We start from the raw sequence: 15,307 nt of genomic DNA, 5'->3' as shown, positions 1-15,307 counted from the left end.
CTAATATATATATATATATATATATATATACTCACGTAAAAAGGAGTTAAAGCAACCACTATTTTTCCAATTGCGCACCCACTGCGCAATGTGACGTCGTAGTGACGTGACCCTGACCGACGGACCCAATATAGACATGATCTGCACGTCTATCCGACGTCCAATGTTTAGTGGGCATAGTCACAAAAACATTATAAATAAATAACCGATCACATATTTCTTTTGTTCTTTATTTCTTTCGAAGGCATTTACTCTGCATAGTCACGAGTCAACTTCCGGTCGGGGGCGCACCTCACGTTCGTTCAGTCTCAAGTTCGTTAAACGGTTACGCGCTTTGATTCAAAGTACAAGGACTTGAACTCTCAACATCATTGGCCCATTAATCTGAGCTGAGTATTGTGGCGTGAGATAAATTTTATCGCCTGTGTTTCATAACAAGGACAATGCCAGGTGTGTGAGACAATATTAAACGCAGACGGTTGTTTTGATGACGTCATGTGCTCGTCGAAATGTTATGAGGCCTTCGCTCGTCTTTTCGATCAGTTACCAGATACTATCAAGTCCAGTGTCTCGATACATCGATACATAACATAAGTAAGTATTTTAACATTGTTTTAACAGTCAGTATTATAATGAAAGACAATAATGTGTGTATAGTAATTATTTCCAAAAAAATGTACATTTACATATAATATGTACCAACATAAATGCTTTTAGTCTTTTTAATATACCTAAATACACACATCCCGCTTTCTTCCAGACAGCAGCTGTGCTTTTCTCTGAAGTAGAGCACAGTTTCTGTTGTGTTATTAAAAAGGAAAGAAAAAACTCAAACTTGGCCTGGAGTGAAATCAATTAGGAGATAATCCTCTATAATCAGATTTGAACAGGTTTTGGCGGCAAGGCTAAAAATCCCGAAGACCGGCGCGCTTGACTTGAATGTCGCCACGGGAGCCTTAAGACCGTGTTGCTATGGGGACCCTCCTGAAGGTCAGAGAGAGCGAGATAGCGTTTCCTAGCCGCCTGCAATTTGGCCATTTGAAAAGCCGGTCAGTCATCTGCATATCAAATGCGCAAAAAGAGCGAGGGAGCGATGGGGAGAAACAAGAGGGAAAGGAGAATGAAGTACAGGCCACCTCCCCTGCGTTTTCTTTTCTAAAGGCCGAGGTGAGGAAAGGTGAGGGCTGAAAGTCAAGTGTCTCTCTCGCCGTCTCTGATTGCACCTGTAGGCAGCGTCGACTGGAAGCGACTGATGAAAAGACGGGTCTTTAAGTCGTCACCAGGAACCCCCTCTGCTTAATCTCTCTTTGGGTCTCACAGCCACCACAGCTCTGATCTCTGACAGGGACATTCTCTCTCTAGCTCCGTCTAAATTTCTTTCTTCTCCCGCTTTCGACACGTTCTCCTCCCTCTCTCGTTCAAGCCTTGCATTCTTCATGTTGTAGGAGAGAGAAAAACAAACTGCTACAGTTAATAATGGGGCTGATGACAAGTACAGCTGGGCTGGTAAAAATGAAGCTGATAAAGCAACAGAATTGGAAAGAGAGAGAGAGAGTCGTTAGAGGGTGTTCATTTCAGATGATTAATTTATTAACATGACACCATACCAGCCGAATATCCGATACAATACAGTTCATACACCCACACGGTCTCATGTTCTCTCTTCCACTTTATCCACAAACAGCACGCTCTCACAAACCCTTAGATCTATATGATAGCATCCGAAAACATCACCGTGAGTTATGGGTAATCGTTTGCCCTCGGATATTCACACAGAAAATTGCACGGTGGTCCCATGATCTCATCCATCATTCATTTACGTTATATCTGGAGTGTTTCTTTCATCTTCGGTTGCTTTTGTTATTCGAGTCGAGGAAAAATCAAAATTGGCTTATTACTTTCTTGCCGCAAGTTTTCTGGTTTTGTTTTGAACAATTCTGCACGTTGTGCCAAAGAAGTTAAACGTTTATTCTTTATAATCAAACTAAAACAGCTTTACTTTTTGTCTGATGTCACCAAGGCTGCTATTTAGTCTGATAGCTACTAGTTAGACATTGTTTGAGGCTACTGTTGTAGGTAATTCAGCCTTTTTATAATCTTGCAAAGCTGTAATTTAAAACTAGTTACAACCTACAGCGTTTCTGGAGCTCGAACAGTGCCAGCAATGCTAAAGTCATGAGTCCCAGAGAACACAAGAACTGACTAAATGTGTATCTTGAATACATTACAGATTGCCTAAAATTGTGTAACTGTAAAGGTTACAGCAATAATAGCGAATAAAGTGACTGGGATACATCAAGAGGCTCTCGAGGGTGAACTTGACATTCTCCACCATCTTGGTTTTCCAGTTGGTAGAGGCTCAAATAAATATGGCTTGATGCCTGGGACAAAAATTTAATCCGCACAAAAATCTCCTGCAAATTTGTACCTGACATTCTGGAATGAAAAAATCCACTTTTCAAGGTCCAGTCAATTCTTGGATAGAATTTTTTCCTGTTTAGTTTTCTACTGTTTTCAACAGTGGTAATACTATAAGACATGTTTCTTGTCTTGCAGTATTTCTTGTCTTACAAGTCAGCTTTATTGTATAGCGCTTTTTACGATACAGATTGTGTCAAATCTGCTTCAATCAGCATATTAGGATCATGTAACACTGAAGACTGTAATGGCTGTTGAAAATTCAGCTTTGTCATCACAGGAATAAATTATATTTTAAATATATATTTAACAATAAAGCAGTTATTTTAAATTTTTTTTGCAGTATTAATTATTTTTCTATATTTTTGATCAAATAAATTCAGCATTAATGAGCATGAGAGACTTTGGGCCATATCCAAACTTTTAAATGGTAGTATTTGTTCTGTTTTATTTTATTTTATTTTATTTATTTATTAATTTTTTTTCCAGAAATGCATCACATTATGGAAGTCACATGGGTTGCAAATGCTGTTCCATGTTGATTTTCACTTAGTTCTTTTTTTCTTTCCTCACAATGGATGTATGTGTGGTTCAGTGATGATAGGAAGCTACAATGTTTTAAGAGGGTTGTGAATTCAAAAGAATAACTTTGTTAAGCATCTGTTAGTCCGTATGTTCACTTAAAGAGATAGTTCACACAAAAATGAAAATTCTGTCATTAATTACTCACCATCATGTCGTTCCAAACCTGTAGGATATTTTTTTCTTCTTCAGAACACAAATGAAAATATTTTTGATGAAATTTGAGAGCTTTCTGACCCTGCATAGACAGCAATGCAACTGACACGTTCAAGACCTAGAAAGGTAGTAAGGACATCATTAAAATAGTCCATGTGACATCAGTGGTTTAACCTTAATGTTATGAAGCTATGAGAATACTTTTTATGTGCAAAGAAAAGAAAAATAATGTAAAAAGTAAGGCTGGGCAAAAAATTGCAAGTCATCTTCTCTGTTGAACTCTTCAGACGTTTTTACAAAGACTGTTTTATGTACAGCATTTGTCTTCTTCTGCTTGTAAACAAGACACAGCGCATCTAGGTTCTACGTCAGAGCGCTGGCTTCTGCAATGACGTGAGGGTGAGTAATTATTGATAGAATTAAAATTTTTGGGTGAACTATTCCTTTAAAGTTTGTCTGTTTCTAAACCCTGCTATCATGTCTCTTTCAGGTTGGACAGAAAGGCTGTCTCAAGAACATCCACTCAGCATGTTGTTTCTAAACCAACCGTCCATCTCTCTGCTTCACAACCTATTTTGATGCCCAGTGACCTGAGGTCAGTCTCACCCTGCTTTAACACTTCAACACCCTGAGATAGCACAACAACAACAACAACAAAAATCAATACAGCCTTCGTCTGAAGGGATTTCTTCTTTTTTTTTCAAATCCCAAAGGAAAAAGTGTTCAATTCTGTGGTGTTTCGTTAACATCGAAGAAGATGTCACAGGAAAACGAGGCAAAAATGTTAGCCCTGAGGACATGCGCGAACGTGCACAGTCACCTAAACAATGAGACAATAATGGACCCCCACAAAGCCTCAAAATTCAATTCGAGAAGTTTTTTCAAAAATTCCCCAATTGACAAGAGTCCTTCAGCAGCAGAATAGCTGCCCTGCGTCCTCTCTTTTCCCCACCCTCGCTCACTCTTTCAGCCCAGAAAAGAGGAATAAAGTAAAAATGAATCCACCACCTCCCTCACTCCCCCCACTTACTCTCCTTTTAAGACTTGCACACACACTCTCGTTGCTTTATTGAGGCAGCTGCACCCTTTGACCTCTGTGCTTGTGGAATGTGTGTGTATGTGTGGGTGTGAGTGTGTGCGAGAGAGAGAGAAAGAACGGCGGGGGTCGCTTTTTCTCCATACAACAAAGGCTGTCGGATCGACAATAGAGTGGCAGAATAGAGTGTGTCCAGAGGGCCAATGAGTCGTGCTAGCTTGCTAAACCGGCGAGGGGGACGGACAGACAGTGAGAGAAGAGAGAAAATGAGTTTAATTTAAAAAAAGACGAGAAGAGATGAGGGATATTTGTTTTGTCTTGGCACACTCAGAAATATATGACTTCCGATGCCAAGGGAAGCAAAAAGATGGCCCCATGATTGGTTTTAGACGTACGTGTGTGTGTGTGTGTATGTGTGTGTGTGAGGGGCCCAGTACACACAGCAGGAGTGTGGGCCCAATGACTCACTGCTGCAAATGACATCAGCAGTGTCAGCCTCAAATACTGCCAAATGCTGCATTCAGAGAAGGAATGTGTGTGTGTGTGTCCAGGTTGTGCAGCTGGGCTACGAACAGACAAAGGTGTTCCGTCACGCTTTGCCTTAAAATGTGTGTTTCCGGAGATATGGGGGCAGCTTGATGATTTTCTTTTCAATCCTCTCACACACACACTTGGTTTTATCGATCTCTGAGGTGGATGGCAGATGTATATGTGTAGTCTAGCATCTAGGAGTGTGTGATGTGATTCGCTTTGAGGTCCTGTTTTGGGCAGGCCCTAAATCTCTTCAGCCTAGCTGAACTGAACCTAGCATTTCCACCATATGCTGACGGCGGCCTTAAGGTCTCCGACCTCAACAGATTACATATGGATCTCAATTCTCACAATTTTACACACAAAAACAGTGACTAACAGAAAGTGCGGTCCAAAAGTTTGTAAGCCTTCGGCCAAGTGGGGTTTTGGACAATAAAAATAAATCCTGATCATTTCTTGGCGTAGATCTACAATACAGTTCAAAAGTTTGGGCTTGACATTTATAATGTAACACATTTCTAATAAATGCTGTTTTTTAAACTTTGTTCATCAAAGAATCGTGAGAAATAATGTATCACAGTTTCAACAAAAGTATTAAAGGAGAAGTCCACTTCCAAAACAAAGATTCATATGTAATGTACTTACCCCCATGTCATCCAAGATGTTCATGTCTTTCTTTCTTCAGTCGTAAAGAAATTATGTTTTTTGAGGAAAACGTTTTAGCGTTTTTCTTCATATAATAGACTGCTATGGTCCCCCGATTTTGAACTTCCAAAATGCAGTTTAAAAGCAGCTTCAAACGATCCCAAATGCGGTTGTAAACGAGTCCAGCCGAGGAAGAAAGGTCTTATCTAGTGGAACAATCGGTTATTTTCATTAAAAAAATACAATTTAAATACTTTTTAATGTCAAATGCTCGTCTTGCCTTGCTCTCCCTGAACTCTGTGTATTCTGGCTCAAGACAGTTAGGGTATGTCGAAAAACTCCAATCATATTTACTCCCTCAACTTCAAAAATCATTTCAAAATCATCCTACATTGCTGCAGAAGTACCGACACAGTCTTTGCAAAGTGAACATGCAAAGAAGATCAAACACCCTTAACAAAAAAGGTAAAACAGCGATATAGGACGATTTTGAAGTTGAGGGAGAACATGAGATGGGAGTTTTTCGACATACCCTAACTGTCACAAACTGGAAAAAAACAGTCCAGGCAGAGTAAGAGAAGACTGTACATTTTTTATTTTTATGAAAATAAGCGATCATTTCGCTAGATAAGACCCTTCTTTCTCGGCTGGGATTGTCTACAACCACATTTGGGATCGTTTACAGCCGCTTTTAAACTGCATTTTTGGAAGTTCAAAATCGGGGCACCATATCAGTCCATTATATGGAGAAAAATGCTGAAATGTTTTCCTCAAAAAACTATTTCTTTACGACTGAAGAAAGAATGACAAGGGGATGAGTACATTACATGTTAATCTTTGTTTTGGAAATAGACTTTTCCTTTAAGCAGCAAAACTGTTTTTAACATTGTTGATAACAAGAAATGTTTCTTGAGCCCCAAATCAGCATTTTAAAATCATTTCTGAAGGACCATTTGACATTGAAGACTGGCTTTTGGTGTAATGGCTGCTGAAAATTCAGCTTTGCCATCACAGGAATAAATTACATTTTAATATAAAGGTGACATATCATGACACATCATAAATTTAAGTGCTATAATTGGGTCCTCAGTGCATCTACCAAGCCATAAAATGTGAAAAAGGACAACCCAGTAACTTTGTTTTGGTAAGACTTTTTCTGCAACCATGTTTCCACCCACGGCGCCATCATTTTGTTTTCGCAAGTGACAATGGTGTACCAGTTCTAACACCATTGCAAAGGTGTCAAGCAAAGCATGCTAACTGTTCTGTTTTTGGCTACACAGACGAGCACAGAACACTGTTTAGATTTGCAGCCTCAGAGGAGACAAGAGAGTGTTTATTTATTTACTGTACTGTATATTTCGTTGCTGCTACACAGATCTAATATAAACATGCGATTTCTTTCCCAGCTGTTTACCTTCAAAGATATAACTGACTTTTTTTTGTAAATTTTTGTAACTTCTCTTAGTTTTTAACAAACTTGTTTGTATTTGACAGTATAAGTGCAATAAGACATTAAAGAGAACTTAGTTTAGTACTCATATGCTGTGTGACAGCCGCTTTCTATGCGTGTGCTTCGGATATGTGCGTTCAGAAACCGTTATGTTAGAAGTTTAAACTAATATGGTTTAAAACGCATGATTTCAGTGCGATAGATGTGATAATCAAAACCAAACAGATGTATTTTGGCAGGATATCTGATGTATGAGCTTTAAAGGCACAGCCATGTTCTGGAAAAGGGGGCGGGGAGCAGCAGCTCATTTGCATTTAAAGAGACATGCATGAAAACAGCATATTTCTGCTTTCACTCAAAATAGGCATTTTCAAAATGATATAATAAATGATCTGTGGGGTATTTTGAGCTTAGGCTTTTATTATGTATTGTACAAAGGGGCATAATAAGTCTCCTTTGAAATAGTTTTTTTTTACACTGTATTTTTGGTCCGGTACCTGTGACGTAGTTTAAGCAACTGTTTATGCAACTAGTTGCTTACTAGGGCATTCTGGGTGGTTTTGCCAAATGCGAAGGTTGCTCAGACAGTTTAATGCTGCTCAGAGGTGGCTTACAGTAAATGCGTTTTACACAGCAATTTGTATGCTGTATATAGTTATACTAGAATCTGAGGTGGGTCAGAGCAGGCATAAATTACCTCATATATTCTAGCCTCCAAATATGACTCACATCCTTCTTGTGGTGTAAGTCTATGTTTTTTTTTTTGTTTTTTTTGGGCATGTTTTGTTGTCCTCCAGGTGAAAATCATTAGTCTGATTGCTTAGAAAAGTAAAAGCACGCCTCTTCTTAACATGCCACATGTTTTTTTAAAGCGATAGTTCACCAAAAAATTAAAATGCTGTCATTAATTACTCACCCTCATGTTGTTCCAAACCAGCAAGACCTTCGTTCATCTTGGAACACAAATTAAGATATTTCTTAAGTGCTTTCTGACCCTGCATAGACAGCATGGTTCTACCACAGTCAAGGCACAGAAAGGTAATAAGGTCATTGTTAAAATAGTCTGTTTGACATTAGTAGTTCAACCGTAATTTTACAAAGCTACGGGAATAGTTTTTGTGCGCAAAGAAAACAAAAATAATGACTTCATTCAACTTCTCCTCTGCGTCACCCTATCGCCATCATATAGTTTATCACGAAATTATGGTTGAACCATTGCTGTCTATGCAGGGTCAGAAACCTCTCGGATTTCATCTAAAATATGATAAACAAGGGTCTTATGGGTTTAGAACAACATGAGGGTGTGTAATTAATGACAGAATTTTTTATTTTTGGGTGAACTTACACTTTAATAATTATAGTTATGGATTTGTTCAAATCACCCTGGATCACTAATAATAAATGATTTTTGATAAATGTTTTTATGTCATTCATCAGTTCAAAGCATGTTTTTGTTTGTTTCCCTAACAAAACAGGTGGTCTCTGTGTAACACCCCCTCCTCCCCTTTTCATTTGTGATTTCAGTCACTGCATCCCCTCCTCCTCTCTTTCCATCCCTCCCTCTCTCTCTCTCTCTCTCTCTCTCTCTCTCTCCAAACAATGCTTGAAGGGAGGGTTTCTCTCGTCCACCAGCACAAACTCACCCAAACTCTGCTCGGCTCCTCCCCCGACCCCCATCTACCCCAGCACCCCCTTCCTGCTCACGCAGCAGCTGCCAGGCTCCTTTGCAAGGAAAATGATGCGTGTCCAAAAACAACTGATCGCACATTTTTTCTTTCCCAATCGTAACTACATCCCCCGCACACCTCCATCCACTCCTAATTTGTTTCGTTTTCAGCATTCCAGTCCACGAGGGTCTGGGGCTGTGCAGGGTCCCTGAACAGTATAATGTGTCTCTCTGTCTCCATCCCATATAGCTATAATACTAAACTGGGCTTCAGTTCTGTGTCCTGACAGACGGAGAGATTTCAGGAGGGAGGCTGAGCATTTAAACATACTGTTTATTGAATGTTCATTAAATTTAGAAGGGAGAGGTCACCCAAATATTCTGTCATCATTTACTCACTAGTATGAGTGTCATTATAAACCTTTCTGTTTATTTTATTTTATTTGTAACACTTTACAATGAGATTTGTTAATATTAGTTTATGTATTAACTAACATTAACAAACAATGAACAATACATTTATTACATTATTTGGTTGCACTTTATTTTAAGGTGTCCTTGTTACAGTGTATTTATACATTTAAGTAATATTAATTACATAACTTTGGCTTAGGGTTACTTCCAAGTAATTATGGATAATTAATTTTTTAATATAATAATAAGTACATGTAACAAGGATACTTTAAAATAAAGTGTTACCCATTATTTATTCATCTTTGTTAATGTTGGTTAATTAAAATGCAGTCATTTATTGTTTATTCATGTTAGTTCACAGAGCATTAACTAATTTTAACAAACTCAACTTGTGATTTTAATAATGCATTAGTAAATGCTGAAATTGACACTAAGATTAATAAATGCTGTAGAAGTATTGTTCATTCTTAGTTCATGTTAACTAATGTAATAAACTAATGTTAACTAAAGAACCTTATTATTTTATTTTATTTTATTTTATTTATTTATTTATTTTTTTTAAATACCTGTCTTTGTTCTTACAATGAAAGTCAATGGGGTCCAGTTTTCTACTTGTTTATAGGTTGCAAATTTTGGTCAAACATTTTAATTATGCATCAGTATAACCAGAGAATAATAATAATAATAATAATAATAATAATAATAATAATAATAATAATAATAATTGTTGTTGTTGTTTTTATATTCAAATAAGAAATATTATAATTAAAATGAAGGAAAATATGTATATATTACATAAAAATATGTATATATATTAAATTTGACTTTTTTTATTTTTAATAAATATACACTGCAATTTGAATGCAAATTTCCACTGCAATAATATAATTTATTTTAAGTGTATTGTGCAGCCATTAGCTTTCATTGTATAGACAAAGACAGAAGAGTAAATAAACAATGACAGGATTTTCTTTTTTTGGGTGACCTATCACTGATGAATTTCCATTCTGGTTTTGCTGCTGTTTGGTGTAATTAGTATAGCCATGAAAGAAGCTCATTGACTTAGTTAAGTTAAGCAGCCTGATAGGAAAACCTGGTCCTTTCAGCAGTGAACAGACAGATGGAGACGTAGGGAGAGAGTTTGGATAGCTACTAAACACTCCAAGATGTTTGAACGTACTTCTGGAGACATAATATTCAGGGGTACATACTTTCATAGTGTGTATCTACACACACACTCACACACCGAGATTTGCCGCCACACAAGGGAATCCCCTTTGAGACCTCAGCTTCATTATGATCTGGCTTACCTCAGCATAGACTGGAGTGTGAGCTCTTTGTTGGCTCTGTCAGGGAGCAAGAAAAGGAGAGAGAGAGTGATGGAGAAAGCTCACAACCGTGTCAGTATTGAACACTCAGGCCTGTCTGTGAAACCTATCCCTCCCATTTTTTCTCTGCGTCCCCTTTTCGAGCCCCTCTTCTGCACTACTGGAGCTAAACTCTTTTTGTTTTTGCTAATGAATGCCGTGCTGTCACCCGTCTGCTGACACATGTAATGCTCACATTCATCCATGTACTGGACTGGCAGGGAACACACGCACACACACACACACATGCACACACACACACATATGCCCCCTTGTGTGGTTGTGACCTCATAACCTTGTTGTCATGCAGTATCCATCTGCCATCAGGACACAACAGGACAGAGGGAGAGTGTAAGACAGAGAGGAGGCTGTCAAATGTCAGGCCCTCCCTCCATTCTTGCTTGTGAAAAACACTAATGACTTTCCCTTTCTCTTCCCTAGCCAATACTTTTCATTAGGCCGGCCATTACTGACTCAAACTCAGTCATTACTTGCTCGCTGCTTTCACTTTATTGGCATATTTATGTTTTGTTAAAGAGTGGATAAAAGTGTTTTTCAAATTCTACAAGAGTTGCGTGTCAAAGTAATTAGTTGGTTGCTGAAATGTTCTGTGTTGTGGGATAACCCAGAAGAGCACAGATGAAACTTTTTCCTAAGCGCATTTTGGCCAAGTATTGTTTTACGTTTTTTTTTTTTTGTGTACTGTTATAGAATTGATTAATTATTATTTGAATATTTCCAGATTTCATTTTAATTTTAGTTTTAAGTTCTAGTAATTCTGTTATGTGGTTTTATCATTTTTTTTATTATTATTATTTAAAAAATATTCTATTTAGCTTTATTTTTAATTAATTTTTTAGTAATTTTAGTTCATCTTCAACTTATTTTATTCATTTAATTTATTCATAAACCACTTTCACACTGCAGACTAGCCTTAAAGTGGCTTTATAATATTAAAATTTTATCATATGTGACCCTGGACCACAAGACCAGTCTTAAGTAGCACGAGTATATTTGTAGCAACAGCCAACAATAGATTGTATAGGTCAGAATTATCGATTTTTCTTTTATGTTGAAAATCATTAAGATGTTAAGTAAAGATCATGTTCCATGAAGATTTTTTGTAAATTTCCTACCTTAAATGTATCAAAACTTAATTTTTGATTAGTAATATGCATTGCTAAGAACTTCATTTGGACAACTTTAAAGGCGATTTTCTCAATATTTTTATTTTTTTTGCACCCTCAGAGATTCCAAGCAGTTGTATCTCAGTCAAATATTTCAGATGATAGATCTCGATTATTTATTAAGTTTACATTTACATATAGTATTTGTCTTTTATTTTAGCTTTAGTTAACATTAACATTAGTGAAAGGTACACCATGAAACTTTTTTTTGTTTCAAGTATACAAAATATAATGAGCGAGTACATCACAAGTCCTACAGTATGCCTATAATAAGTGTTTATATTCTATTTTAGACCGAGTGACTCATCAGATTCATAAACAGAGAGAAGAAGCTCTGGCTACACTGTTCTTCCTCAAGAAGCATGTTTTTTTTTTCTTTATTAAGCTCTAGAGCGGTTACATAGTGTAAGGTACACTACAGCGTTTTGGGACAAAATGTTTGGCCTAATAACTACTTTTTGGTGTGATTTTTGTGTGTTGACACTTCTATAAACAAGCAATGCTTGCACAAGCTGAATGAACTACTTTTATAGTATTTATGACCCTTTTTAAGCTTGCCAGTTCATTATCACATTATGTTTTCATTGTATGAAAAAAAACATTCTTTAAAACATCTCTTTCTATGTTCCACTGCAGAAAGAAACTCATACAGATTTAGAAGAACATGTGCAGGGCTGGATTATGGATAGAGCCAGTAGGCCCAACGCCTCGGGACCTCGGATTGCCAGGGGCCTCCAAAGCCTCAGGCTGCGCACCCCTAGACTGCCAAAGTAAGCTGAACACCAGGGTCCTCTGCGCAAGGCCAGCAGACATTTCCTCATTTTGGTTGAATATGAAATGAGCTGCTGAGTAGCATGTGCCAAAAACATCTCAGTTTATTCTCACTTGTAGTTTTTTCTCTTAAAGGATTAGTTCACTTCCAGAATAAAGATTTCCTGATAATTTACTCACTCTCATGTCATCCAAGATGCTCTTGTCTTTCTTTCTTCAGTTGAAAAGAAATGAAGGTTTCTGAGGAAAACATTCCAGGATTTTTCTCCATGTAGTGGACTTCAATGGGAGCCAATGGGTTGAAGGTCCAAATTGCAGTTTCAGTGCAGCTTCAAATTGCTCTACTCAATCCCAGCCAAGGAATAAGGGTCTTATCTAGCGAAACGATCGGTCATTTTCTAAAAAAAATACAAATGTATATACTTTCTAACCATAAATGCTCGTCTTCCACTAGCTCAACCTCATGCATGACGTAGTCACGTTGGAAAGGTGGAAGTACCAACCCAGTGTTTATGAAGCAACATGCAAAGAAAGCCCTTTACAAAAAAAGGTAAAACAACGATGTTGGGCGATTTTGAAGTTGGAGGAGAAAATGACTACCATTTTGAATTGAAGTAAACTTTCCTTACGTAAAGTCATGCATGTGCATTGCAGAGCTAGTGCAAGGTGAGCATTTGTGGTTAAAAAGTATATAAATTTAATTTTTTTTGCTAAAGAAGACCCTTATTTCTTGGCTGGGATCGTGTAGAGCCCTTTGAAGCTGCATTGATACTGCAATTTGGACCTTCAACCTGTTGGAAAATCCTGAAATATTTTCCTCAAAACACATAATTTCTTTTCGACTGAAGAAAGACATGAACATCTTGTATAACATGGGGCTGAATCATTTATCAAGAAATCTTTATTCTGGAAGTGAACTAATCCTTTAATTTAGTGCATCGAACACTTAACATATTTTATTAAAACAGTCCAACTTTTCAGTATGCTACTTTTATGGTGTAGAAAAAATAAATAACTTGTAATGAGTGCTCTGTTTGGTGCTTTATTAGAAAACCTAGAAGATAGACAATCATTATTCAAAATATCTTCTTTTATGTTTAACAGAAAAAAGAAACTCATGCAGGACTGGAAAAACTAGAGGGTGAGTAAAGGACAATTTTCATTTAACCCATGCAAATTATATGTTTTTATAAACATTACAAACAGGGCATTACAAACATACCCTATGGGATTCAAGGCACGAACCAAATTGTTCATGACACCAGCCTTGAACATTAGGGTAAGTAAATGACAACAGAACTTTGCATGATCTGTTCCTTCAAAAGTGGATTTAAAGCACGTTCTGACTTGGGTTGAACATCTGAGTTGCAGAGATAGTGAGCATAAGACCTCATATGTATTCTGCCAACCCAGAAGATCATTTAACGGCAAGGGCAGATGTGTCAGATAGTCTGACGGTTGTAGTCCTAACCTAGAATCTCACAACATCGGATCTGGAGTTCCTCTGCACAGCGTGCCAGTATTGCAGTTCATAAATAACTATGCGTCCTTCCCGTGACACATTTATTTGTTGAAATTTGTATGATTCATAATGTGGAAACAGAGTGTTTGTAATGAACTGCCTTTTGATAAATTTTAATTAAATCCCATTAAACCCGCCGCTTTGTCGCATGTGGAAAAGGCGGCTGACAGTAGTTAATTAGCCTGTTTAAGCGCAGCTCGCTTTTATAATGCATTTTGCTTTGTCATCATCCCGCTTTTCCCTGTAATTAGGCGTGACAGTGCGAGAGCCGCGACGTGAGGGCCGGGGAGCAAGAGCGCTAGATGGAGACAGGTACATGTGAGGAGAGCGTGTGGGAACCGGAGGTTTTTTTTTTTGTATATGGGCGCCAGGCGATTACCTTACTGAGCACATACTCTCCCATACCATGCATTATATTCCCTCCTCCAAGCATAACCCCCACCGCCTACCTAATCCTCCTGAACCCCGCTTCCCTCCTCGCTCTCCTTCCTCATCCCTCCCTCCTTTCCCCCATCTTCCCCGCACCTAGCAAAAAAACTCATTTCCTCCCGCGCCCTCGAGCAATGTGTGCCACGCTAATTGTGCAAAGGTGGAGCGACGTTTTCGTCTGTGTTTGTGTGCAAAATGTATTATATTCGCTGCGTAGTTAATGTGTGTATTTGCATGTGTCCGCTCGTCTAGGCGTAGTTCCAGGGCTTCCTGTGCCACCTGGGCATCTTAAAGTCTGCCAGTCTGTCGGTACAGGAGACCCAGCTGGACCGAGGGCTGTGATGGTGTGTTGGTGGAATCAGTAATGAAGATTTAGTGCCAAGAACATTAGCCGTCTTGAGCCTCAAACCCACCCAAGAGCCCCCAGGGTGCTCAACCTTGAGCTTGTTGCCCTCTATGTGTTCGTGTCTCCAATTGTTCACGGCGAGATGTATTTGTGCTCATGTGGAGACTTGTTTTGATATAGCAAATGTTTATGTAGGTCCTTGAGGTAAATGTGAGAGTGTTTTGAATTGCTACGTCCTTTTTTAATTTTCTCTGAGCTGCAATTATCATCTAACACCTTCATGTTTATTAGCGACACATGTGTGCTTAATAAAGGTATGCGATGTGGTTACTGTGAAAGGTGTGAAGGAACTCTGCAAACAAACTAAACCATTCCAGACTCGCCACCAGTGAAACCATAGTGTCTGCCATGAAATGCACAGTTTTTGGAACAGAATGCTGATTTACCTCATAATGCACCGTATGTTTTGTTCACCGCTTACTATTTTTTAAAAATAGCATGCAAAACAGTATGCGTTATGTAGCTATAAATATTTTAAATAGTTGTGTGTCACATTATCGTCATTTGACCTCATCATCTGTTGTGTTTCATTCAGCAAGTGGCATTCAGTTATCATCTTGCTAATGTGATTGTTTTGCATTTTTAATTCAAGTCTGTGTAAAAATACAGTACCTTTTAGCTTTTTAGTCATAAGTCAAGAAGGAGATGTTGAAAATCACAGCTGATCAGGTTAAGCAGAACAGGATATGAAAGGGCAAGCTGGGTGCTTTGCGTTGTGGTTTTC

The 15,307-nt window shown here is 38.0% G+C and overlaps 1 long non-coding RNA gene across 1 annotated transcript; it reads left to right on the top strand.

Annotated features, from left to right (window-relative positions):
* Window positions 1–365: 365 nt before the first annotated feature.
* On the top strand, window positions 366–14,702 carry LOC127168950 (uncharacterized). Its single transcript, XR_007828166.1, has 6 exons — window positions 366–594; window positions 3,502–3,555; window positions 3,647–3,751; window positions 12,092–12,225; window positions 13,331–13,367; window positions 14,430–14,702. It is a non-coding gene; the product is annotated as an uncharacterized LOC127168950 (long non-coding RNA).
* Window positions 14,703–15,307: the final 605 nt, after the last annotated feature.

This window comes from Labeo rohita, chromosome 7 (assembly GCF_022985175.1).
Source record: "Labeo rohita strain BAU-BD-2019 chromosome 7, IGBB_LRoh.1.0, whole genome shotgun sequence".
NCBI classification, from domain to species: Eukaryota; Metazoa; Chordata; class Actinopteri; order Cypriniformes; family Cyprinidae; genus Labeo; species Labeo rohita.
The sequence above is the reverse complement of the archived record's forward strand: the minus strand, read 5'-3'. Positions and strand labels throughout refer to the sequence as shown.